Genomic DNA, 10,858 nt, shown 5'->3' on the forward strand with positions numbered 1-10,858 from the left:
CCCCTTGGAGGAAATCCTAGTCCTTTCTCCTCTTGGGGAGATGTTGGTGCACCTCATATGGCTACATTGTCACTTCCAGGATTGACAATTGGCTTTCCAATATGGCTCTTCTCGGCCTTCGTCGTTCAAAACACCGTGATTCCTGAGCAATCGAGTCGGCAATTAGATGATACCAAAGTTACCCACCAACCTTCTACTTCGTCCAATTCTCCCTCTCATCCTTCCTCTTTACTTGATGAAGCTGGTAAAGCCAAAAATCAAGTAACTAAGAAGGAGAAGAAGGGGAAAGAGAGGAAAGAGAAGAAGAAGAAGGAGCCAAAGGCGAAAAGGGGTAACCGGGCATCGTCTAGTGAAAATCCACACACTACACCGTCCAAGCCTAAATCTCCATGTGTGATTTGCAAAGGAGACCACTATCATCGATATTGTCCTTGCATCCCTCGGATCTTAAGGGACTGGTCTCCTCATTTGCACAATCAGGTGTCATCAACTGCTGAAGATCATGTTGAAAGTACACCATCAACTAGTGAAAACAAAGCATTTGGACAGAAAAGGAAATGTAAATTTACTTGTAAACTGTGTGAAGGCGATCACGTCGTCCACTGTTGTCCCTTCCTCAACGAAGTTAAAAGAGTCTTGGATGATCGTCCTGCTTCACCGCTACGGCTTCCTCCTGGATACAAGAAACTCTTGCCGAGTCCATCACTAGTTGAAAATTCGACTGACACGCCATTGTGGTCGATCAAAGCATCTATCATTGAAGATAAACCCGTCGAATCCATACCAGATGAAAGTCAAAAGGTTGAGGCAGCAGTCGACCTGGTCTTGTCTTCGGAAGGTCCATCTTCAGATGATACAATCACCGAAGAGAATGAGAACGACACCGTTCAAATTCTTTTTGTAAACACAGAGTCTGATGAACATGGGGGCAATCTACCCGTTCCTTTACCGCAGGAAGGAAGTTCTTCAGACTCATATCCAACCATCTATTCAGTCCCACCTCCAAGCAACCTAGTCGTTTCCTTCGATTGGAATCTACTAGGCAGACCCTGTTTACCGGCTAGTGTACCATTCCGAATCATTGTACAAGCTTACAAAATGGTCATGGTCGGTACCATCATAGATGAAGGGGCTTCTGTGAGTATCCTTTCCTCAACTGCTTGGAAAGCGCTTGGTTCACCATCGCTTCTGCCTGAGATGAGAAATCTGACAGGCTTCGACAAAGGAACCAGTCGACCGTTAGGGATCCTTCCCAATGTACCTATAACGTTGAGAAGGAAAACCATTTATATGAACGTAATGGTAGTCCAAGGACCTCTAGATTATAATCTACTCCTTGGGCGCGACTATATTTATAGCATGGGAGCCATTGTCTCCTCACTCTTTAGAGTAATGTGTTTTCCGCATGAAGGCCGAGTGGTCCAGCTCGTAGACCAGCTTTCGTTCCCTGGCTCACACATAGCTAATAGTCAAATGCCATCCCTAAATGGTCTTTTCACGCAAGGAATGTCTCATCAATCTCCGGTCCGTCCACCTGAAGAGTGCGAGTAATTCAGGGGGACATGACTGAAACCCAGGGCGCATGCACCCTGGTCAATTTCGGTAGGAAAACCTTGGGTATAGGGTAGGTTTCCGTGGAGGATATATGACTAGTCTGACACACCTGTCTATTTAGGAAAATGGGATTAGACTGGAATAAGATTCCCTCGTCAAGCCCCAAGGGTTAGCTCAATCGGTCAAGCCGGGGCCTCGCCAATGGGAGGTCACAGGGTCGAAACCCGAAAGCTCTTGTGGTTAGGTCTGTGATGGCTGACGGGTGTGACCCCCTTCGGGTGGGGTCCACCCTAGAGACTTTCGATCCTGGACGTAGCGGGCCACTGACCATGGTATCCGTGAACTAGAAGTGAAAAAAAAAAAATTCCCTCGTCAAAGTTATGTGAGTGGAGGCGACCGCGCCACTCACCTTTGTCTATTTCGATAGACATCGCCAAGGAAGTGTTTTGTCTGCAACGCGGATGGAGAAATCTTGAAAATGAGAGAGCTTTCATATGGTAAGCTGGAAACTCTACTTCGCTATACCCGGGGGCATGCAGACCTTTTTGCCTGAAAGTAAAGAGCGACCATTTATTTTCTTAGTTTGTAGTTTCTCAACCCTTTAAACTCGTAGGATTGGTCATTCCTAGCTTGCATAATGAAATGATCCGGAGCAAAGTTTCGAATAGTGCAAGCTCCCTAAAAATTGAACCTATCGATGAGACATCCTTATTATTTGACTGGCACGAGCAGTTTTTATGTGAAGCTCAAGCTCGTTAAAAAATTAAACCTAAGCAATGAGAAAATGCTTCCCCTAGAGTTTAAGCTCATTAAAAAATGAACCAATTTCCGGTAAATAACCATTGTGAATGCATTATCATCAACTTTGGAGCCTTGGTCGTGTTCTCATCATCACCTCCACTCTGTTTTAGCCGATCATTCACCTCCATTTGATTGTTTACCACTTTTGAGGAACAGCTGCAAAGAGTGATCCTGTTAGCCATCCTTGTGACACTGTCGTGATTGGACAATTCCAAACCTTACCTGGAATCAGCTGTTACCTGAAATTATCACTCGTTCCTCAAAAGACGAGTCTCATTTAAGCTCTTTTCATTTGACTCGTAAAATATGAAAAGATTGCTGAGAAATTGGCCTCTCTAGCTCGTTAAAGCTACCGGAAATGCTATCCCTCCTCTAGATTTTAATCTTTTTTGACCTAAGGGATTATTACACAAAAAGATTGAGCGCTTGTCTTGTTTGGCTCGTTAAAACTATCGAAAATTCATCCTTTTCGTATTATTTTATACTTTTTCGGACTTAAGGGATCATATGACGAAAAAGGATTATTGGAGTTTCCTTTACGTCCCTTTCAGACTCTCTAAAATTGAAAAGGACTGTTGGAGAGGTAAATCCCCTCTACGGATAGAGGCGATCCCTACTAGCCCAGCAGGGGTCTAGCAACAATCACACAATGCTGCTACGCATGTTTCTAATTGCAATTAAACAAGAGGTAAAGAGCACCTACTTGGATTCCTTCGCTGTCGTTTGACGAAGAGACTTTGCCTTCGTTCCTTCGCTTCAGCTGGTCACAATCCTCCGCGATCTCCGCGAATAGATACCTGCACACACGAAGAGAAAGCAAACGCAAGCGTGAAATCTAGTAAAAGCAACCATACATCAGTCAGAAAAGATGTAATTCACATTTAACCATTGCATAGACAAACGAGAATGGAACAATAATAGCAGTCATCTATTATTAATCAGAATAGAGAAGAGTACAACCAAATGTTCTGACGTCGGTAACCTTCTCAGGAGGGGCCAGTCAGCATGTATCTCAAGCATTCACCTTTGAGGATGATTCTCCCAAGACAAACAACTCTCTCTCTCACACAAATGTCATAAAACAACCTTCCCTAAGCAATCAATCACTTCCACACCTAGCACACCAAACCTATAGCAGCAATCTGAACACTACAAGCTCTGTACAATCCAAGCTATTCCAAGCTAAGTCTAACTATGTCCAACCAGCTGCTCATGGTAATGGTGAGAGTTTATATAGGAGAAGGAGTCTCCTAAAAAGGTGGAAGGATGAGCTTATCTTCAAGGGAAGTTGTTGGAAAGGGTCGAACAGACATGCCATAGAAGGGAGTCGACATTCACAAAGCTAACAACCAAGCCTGGAGAGATCTGGAAGGCAGGTTGTTTGAACAAATTCGCCCAAACTGGATCAGCGCGGATTATAGGGAAACTGCCGCGCTGTCAACGCATATCAATAACTGAAGAAGTCATGCCAGCGCGGAAGCACACGGGAAAGGCGCGCTGTGGACCATCGCGGAAAAGTGATGTTCTTCCACGATGGCAGCGCATAGCATACACTGGAAGGCGCCTGTCATCGCGGTTATTTTAGGAACAGACGCGCTGATGAACAAAACTTAGGAGAAATGGGTTTTTAAGCCAGTTCAGGGATCAAGCACTTAGTGATTGTGAATTCTGGGCACAGCAGGGTGACTGGCAGGAAGGCAGTGATAAATTACTGTGTAACAAGGACCAAGTTATCTTTGTCATTAAAATCGTTAAAACCAATAGCGACAAACTTGTCCATATAGACAAGAATGAGTTTCACAGTCGCTAGGCTCGTTAAAACATAGCGACGGGTTTGCCCGAAGGACAAATTATAGAACAAGCATATGTTATCCTCCTCAAGCTTGATAAAAATAAAGAGGTACTGGTCAGCAATGACTAGGGAAAAATTGGGAAGAAAATTTGAAGAAACTTTATTGGTAGCAAGTCGATCTTGAACATGACACTTTCACTCCACATTCGAGTCGGGTTGGGTTATTCCGTTCACTGGTCATATCACCATTGGTACATCACGCCATCCATATTTGGGGTTAACGCTACCAATCCATGTCAGTGTCACCGGTATGTTCAAGAGAAGTCGCTCAGGGAATTCACCTGTGTCTCATCCACTACAATACATTCACGCTCCATTCTTTCATGACCGCCACCCTGAACACTGTATCATCATATCATTTTCACCTCCAAAATCATTTTCTCCGTTCCATGTTGTAGATGTGGGATTCATTGTGGCCCTCCTACGATGGGTCGCCTCTTGTCGACATCAGCTCATTATCCAAGAAGTCGACTTAGGAACAACCCTTTCAGTACTTTGAAGCTTGCATGCCTCAATGGCAAGTTTCTCACTTCTAGCGACAGGTTTACATCAATGGCCTTCGACCGAAAGATTTTGCGTGGTGTTCGACGCCAAGTCCCTTTTTCGCACAACGCTAATTGTACTGTAGTACCTTGAGGGTCATCATCATTATCGGTGATTCCTCTCGCGCCTGTTAACAGCTTACATCATTGGCTGGCACTCAGGAGATATCTTTCCATGTTTGACTCCAGAACATCTTTCACATGGATTGACTTGTACTCCGAGTGAAGATTGGACGAGTTTGAAGACCCTGGATCTAGTTTCATCCATCCGGGCTGCGATATATTCAGGAAAATAAAGACATCAAATGTACATCATTGCTGCACAGATGATCATCCAAATCAAAGGATGATGGCTCTATCAGAATCATCAGTCTGCCACACAGACGGTTGTCTGTCTTATGTACATGAAAATGAATTTATAAAGCTAAGCATGGGAATTCCCGCCTTAGCTAGATCATGAAAAATATTATGAAGATAATGTATTGTATTGTATCTTATTACAGGTCACCTTCCAGCTCGAAAAAACTTCAGATCCTCATGATAAAGCATTTCACCCGACATCAAAAGATTAACGACCTCATGCTTTAGGGGGCAACTGTTATAGACATTTTTGGGCACTGCAACCCCAATCATACATGTCCATAAACCAAGGGCTCCTAAGTCCCTAAAAGTGTTGCTTCACACCCTAAAGGAACAAGGTCAGCTGATTACATCATCTCCCAGAAGTTCTCTACAGAAAACTGCTCAGAACTAGTCAAAGCTGGACCAGATAGACTGCCTAGTGTAGAGGGTGTGATGCATCTCACCTGCTCAGTGTAAAGGGTGCGATGCATACTGGAAATCTCTTCTGTAGGGTGCGATGGGCGAGAATATACAAATGGCAGAGATAGTTTGCAAGGTGGATCATCATGGAATCTTCTAGAAACTTCTCCTGTGACACTTGCCTCTATGAATTCGCTCAGGGATGAGTAAGAGATCATCAATCTCCAAGTGGAATCAAGAACTATCAGAGAGAGGACACTAATCAAAATCCCAGAAGCTGACTCACCCCCCTGCAATCATCTATATATGGATCCCTCATCCCAGAGATCCACAGGCTGGAATTTTGTATCTTGTAAGGAAGTGTTGTTGGTTTCTTGGTGGAATATCATAGTGTTGGGTGATCTAAGCTTTTCATGAGGTGAAGAAGGGCTTTCATGCTGAGAGGATGACGCTGGGTCAGAACAATTGGTTTTAATCCTCTTTTCTATTCTTGATATTAATAAAGCTATTCAAGTTTTCCTCCACATTCTTGTATGTTTGATGATATATGCATTTGTGTGGTCAATATATATCTGGTCCTATATTGTTTATGACTGTAGATCTCTGTCCTTCGATAGTATTATGCTGCTTTGATTCCACAGGTGCTCTTTGAAGTTGGGTAGACGAAGGAAAAGCGACAAAGATCTGTCAGAAAGGAGAAGAACCAAGCGAAAGACTGAGGTTGGTGTCCTTTGTTCCCCTCTTATCTACTTCTCATAAAGGAAAGCGAAAGTAGTTTTAGTTTGTTTGTTTCTAAGATAGCTACCAGTCTTAGTGGGACTAGCAGCTCTGAGTGGACACTAGATTTCCCGATAACACCACCATCCTTGACCATTTCTTTATTGGCAACTTGTTCATCCTCCTTCTCTCGGTCTGAACACTGTCCCACCATAGGGTTGCATGTCCCTTCAGCTTTGTTGCAGCGAACTTGACTTTCCGATCTTCACTAACCTCTTCACACTTGAAATATTTATCCAGTTCGCTAATCCAGTCCAACAGAACCTCTGTGGACAAGCTGTTGTCATAATTTGGGATTTCTAGTTTAGGCTTGCTACTCGCCAATAGGACCAGCCTCAACAGTCTTATTTCTGGCCTTTCTTCATCTGATCCATCTGTTGTCACTATGGCTTCTTCTTTGGTGTCATCTTCTACCTCTGGATCCCTTCTCCTTCCTGCTTCAACTGCCTCCAAATGGGCAGTAAGGATCCTGATCTCCTCTCACAATCCTTCATCTGTTGCTCTTCAAGCACCTCTTCCACGTCCTCGTCTTCCAACTTCCATTTCTCAGGAAAAAAACACTAAATCCTGCTCTGATACCACTATGATGGGACCAGCCCGCAATTCCACACTATAATGGTTGATAATAATATATGACTGTGTTAATCAGTAATTAAATGATTTGGGACTTAACACTTGTGATTAGGGTTTAATCATAGGATGTTTCTGGATTGCGTTGGGTGGCATTTATGACAAACTTTAATTCTGTTGTGTTGGCGGTACTTGCCTCGGTTACTATTTCCCGCTCTTTGATTTATGCCAAAACCTTGTCTTCTATGTCATTTCTTCATTTTTGCTCTTGTGACTTTGCTCCGCTGAGGGTTTGGTCTGGAAGTGAGGTTTTGTGCTACAAATGTATGAACGTGAGCCACGGGCTCTGCGCGCACCCAGCTATGGGTTGTGTTGCTTGTTGGTATGGCACCTTCATTTGTTCTAGGGCTTCGTTGCTCGGTTCCTTGGGCATAGTGTGATGGTTCCGCTCATCTGTGTAAGAGAATGGCTGCTGTCTTTGTCTATTCGGTTGCTAAATTTGTCTTTGCTCCACTGTTCCCATTTTATTGAGGTTCTTCTGCTTGTTAAATTTGATTAATGGCATGCTACAGGTCACAGTCGCGGTGGCCTCCTCTGCTCACAGTTCTCTTTAGGTATGTTGTCTCTCCATGATTTGTTTTCCCTCTCTATCTTCCTCCAGTTCTAACAAGAACAACTCCTTAGTTTCAGGGTATCACCGTGGATTTTGACTCAGTGGGTTTTCATTCTTCCCACGTGACTATCTCCAGATAAACAGTTTATTCACTATACATTCAATTCCGTACTCTTCATTTGATTCTCGCCTTTTTCTCTGTTGACAGTTGGGTGACATTGTTGCCTTGTTTTGTTTGCACAGGTGGGGATTCGTTCCTTGGCGTGGTTGTTGAAAGTGCTACGACTTTTTCCCGGTAGGCTCTGCCACTGTTATCAATTTGTTTTTACTAGTTGGTCTCTGTCGGTTTGCTGGGCAGAGTCCCAGTCCTCGTCCACTTGAACTTCTCTGTCGTCGCTATGCGACCTGGGTTAGTCTGGTACAAACCCTCATTTGTATTCCACAATTTTGTAATTGTAAAACACTGTTTGGAGGGTGGCCATCCAAAACCCTCGCCCTTAGGGTTCTGCTGGTTGTATTGTTCTTCCGTCATTCGAATGGGTATTCTGGACTGTTATATGTATACAAATATTTTTCTTTTGTCAAAAATGAAAAGAATTAACAGTGGATTTCGGTTATATTTCGTTACCTCCATCCTGGGTTTTGTTGCCCAGCATTTATATTCTCGTTCTTAATTGAACTATTCATAATGTGATTTTCTTTCATTGTGGAACTCTGTATGTCTGCTGCCAATCTTCGTGCTGGGAGTACTCGTCCAATTTCTCTATCTGCTTTCTGTTCTTTAAGAGAGAAAATAAATGAAAAGGATAGGCATGCACAATATTTTCTTAGTTTGGTTTACTCAATGATTAAGGGAAAAGTAAGTAAATATTACAATAGTTGTTACATATGGACTCGAATGAAAGAAATTATTCTCTGTATTGTATTTTTGTTCTCATATGCTGAACCCCTCCATGATTGTATTACATTGATTTTTATATTGTGCTAGAATAGTTACTCAAATTGTTCTCAGTTGCCATACAGTTACCCTTTGTAGTTACATAGTTGATAATCTTGTTGGGTTTTCTTGTATTGTAGGAGTTACAAAAGTACTGTAGGAGTTACAATATTACACTTTTTGTTTGTGAACAGACACCTATAAGATGGACTATGAAAGTGAAAAAATAATGCAACTGTTGTGACACTACCGTAACTGTACTGTTTCTAATGTTTCTTAACTAATTAATAATAAAACAAACTAATTCCTAGACATTGTTTTATTTATCAAACGTAAATGAAATTAAAAGTTTTTGAACCTGTCCTTCTTGGCTGAGACCAACACCCAGTCATGATGCCCTTACCTGGATGCTCCTGCATCATGCCCCTTCACTGTTGGAACTCGGAGTCAATGGAAACAATCGGGAATAAACTAGGTAAATACATAGACAGGTCTTAAAGGATAGATCAATATTTGTGTGCCAGAATATGTGTTGAAGTAGACCTGGAGATAGGACTACCAGAGGTGATCAAGCTAACCATAGCTGGCTGGTCTCATATTCAGGAACTGGACTATGAACAACTTCCTTTCAAGTGCCGGCTCTGTCATGGCTATGGTCACTTCGCTCGAAACTGTAAGAAGAAAACCGATGAAGACTCTGAAAAGGAAAAGGGAGAACAGTGGACACAAGTCAGAAAAACTGGCACAACAAAACAGAACTATAGAACAAAAAAGAAAGGAGGGAATCCAGAGAATGGAGGCCCCTCTGCTGGGATGAGTTTATCAGAAGGCCAAGCGGCAGCAAATGCGAAAACCTCCTCAAATCCCTTCGCTGCTCTTCATACCCCAAAAGATTAGCCAGATTTAGAAGAAGGAGAGGTGCAATAGCATATGGATCAGGTAACAGACGATGGAATAAATGAAGGACCTCAGGAAGAATTTGCAGAAGCCATACCAACCCCGTGTGTAGATGCAATCTATCAAGAAATCCATGGGGCTCCAACAACTGCAAGTTCCCCTCCCTCCTACGCAGAGATGATCAAAAAGAAAAAGATGATAGAAAGCCCATGTTCTTCCGAAGATGAACCTCTTGAACAATCCAATAAAAAGGCAGGAAGGAAGTCCCGCAAGGAGATCAAAGAGGAAGAAGCAGAGCGATTAAAGATGCAGGGCTCTCAGTCCACAATTGAAATGTCGTTAGGAAGAAATACAAGGACCCATCTCCCAAAGGGAGGGTCTGCTCCTCCTCTCTCCAATAAATAATGCAGATCGTCTCTTGGAATTGCAGGGGTCTGGGAAACCCACTGAAAGTTGAAGCAGTCAAAGATCTAATTAGAATGGAATCCTCAGACATTCTCCTGCTGTTATAGACATTTTTGTGCCTCGCGACATGGAGCATGAAATGTCAATAATTACAGGGATCCTCAGTCCCTAAACATGTTGTTCTTACCCCTAAAAGAACAAGGTCATCAAACCACAGCACTTCCAATCAGTTCTCCACCTGAAAACACTTCAAAACAGGCTAATTTTGGATCATGTCAGCTGCTCCACTGAGCATCTGCGCTGGAATGCAACTGCTCCTCCTTGTACCTGCGCTGAGAGTCAAATCTAATGAAGGCTACCTGCGCTGGGCGAGATTGGCCAAGTGGCACAGTCATTCTGCAAGGTGTCAACTGCCCAGGAAGCTTCCAAACTGACACTTGGTTCATGAGATTCTCCCTGTGATGAGTAAGAGGTACTTGATCTCCATGTGTAAGCAAGGATCTCCAAGTGGACTCAAGAACTGAAGTTTAACTGAAGAGGGAGAGGACACAAGGCAGCTTCATGTCAGTCTCAAGCTGACTCATCCTCTCTTCTTCTCTCCTATATATAGAGCTCTTCTATGAGGTCTAAGGAGGCTGGAATTTTGTACAAAGCAAGGAAGTGCTGTTGGTTTACAGTTAGAGCTATTGGGTGATTGCTTTTATAGAGGTGAAGAGGAGACTTCTTGCTGCTGGGGAGGTGCTGCTGGATTGGAGCCATTGATGGTTGTAACCTTCTCAGAACCCTGTTACTTTTATCAATAAAGCTTTGAATGTTCTCCTATATACTTGTATTGCATTGATGTATTTTATTTACTTGTATATTTGATTCACTCTAATCCATGCATCAGTTATGAGTACATGTTTCTTGTAGTTTTCCTCTCTTGTTTGTGTAGGATCTGTGTGTAGCTGGATCGGCAAAGGGAGCAAGGAGCTGGGAACAAGAGACAAAGAGAGAGGATAAGGATCGACAAAAGCGAAATACACCGGTTGGTTAATCTTTTCTTCCTTCTCTGTACTTTCATAAAGGAAAATATCAAAGCTTTACTTTCAGTTGTTGCTAAGGACTGTCACCCTTAGAGTAGGGATAGGGTCATCCGAGTCGGATAC

This window comes from Pinus tabuliformis, chromosome 1_1 (genome assembly GCF_031772625.1).
Source record: "Pinus tabuliformis cultivar Carrire ecotype Pingquan chromosome 1_1, CPIR1, whole genome shotgun sequence".
NCBI lineage: Eukaryota > Viridiplantae > Streptophyta > Pinopsida > Pinales > Pinaceae > Pinus > Pinus tabuliformis.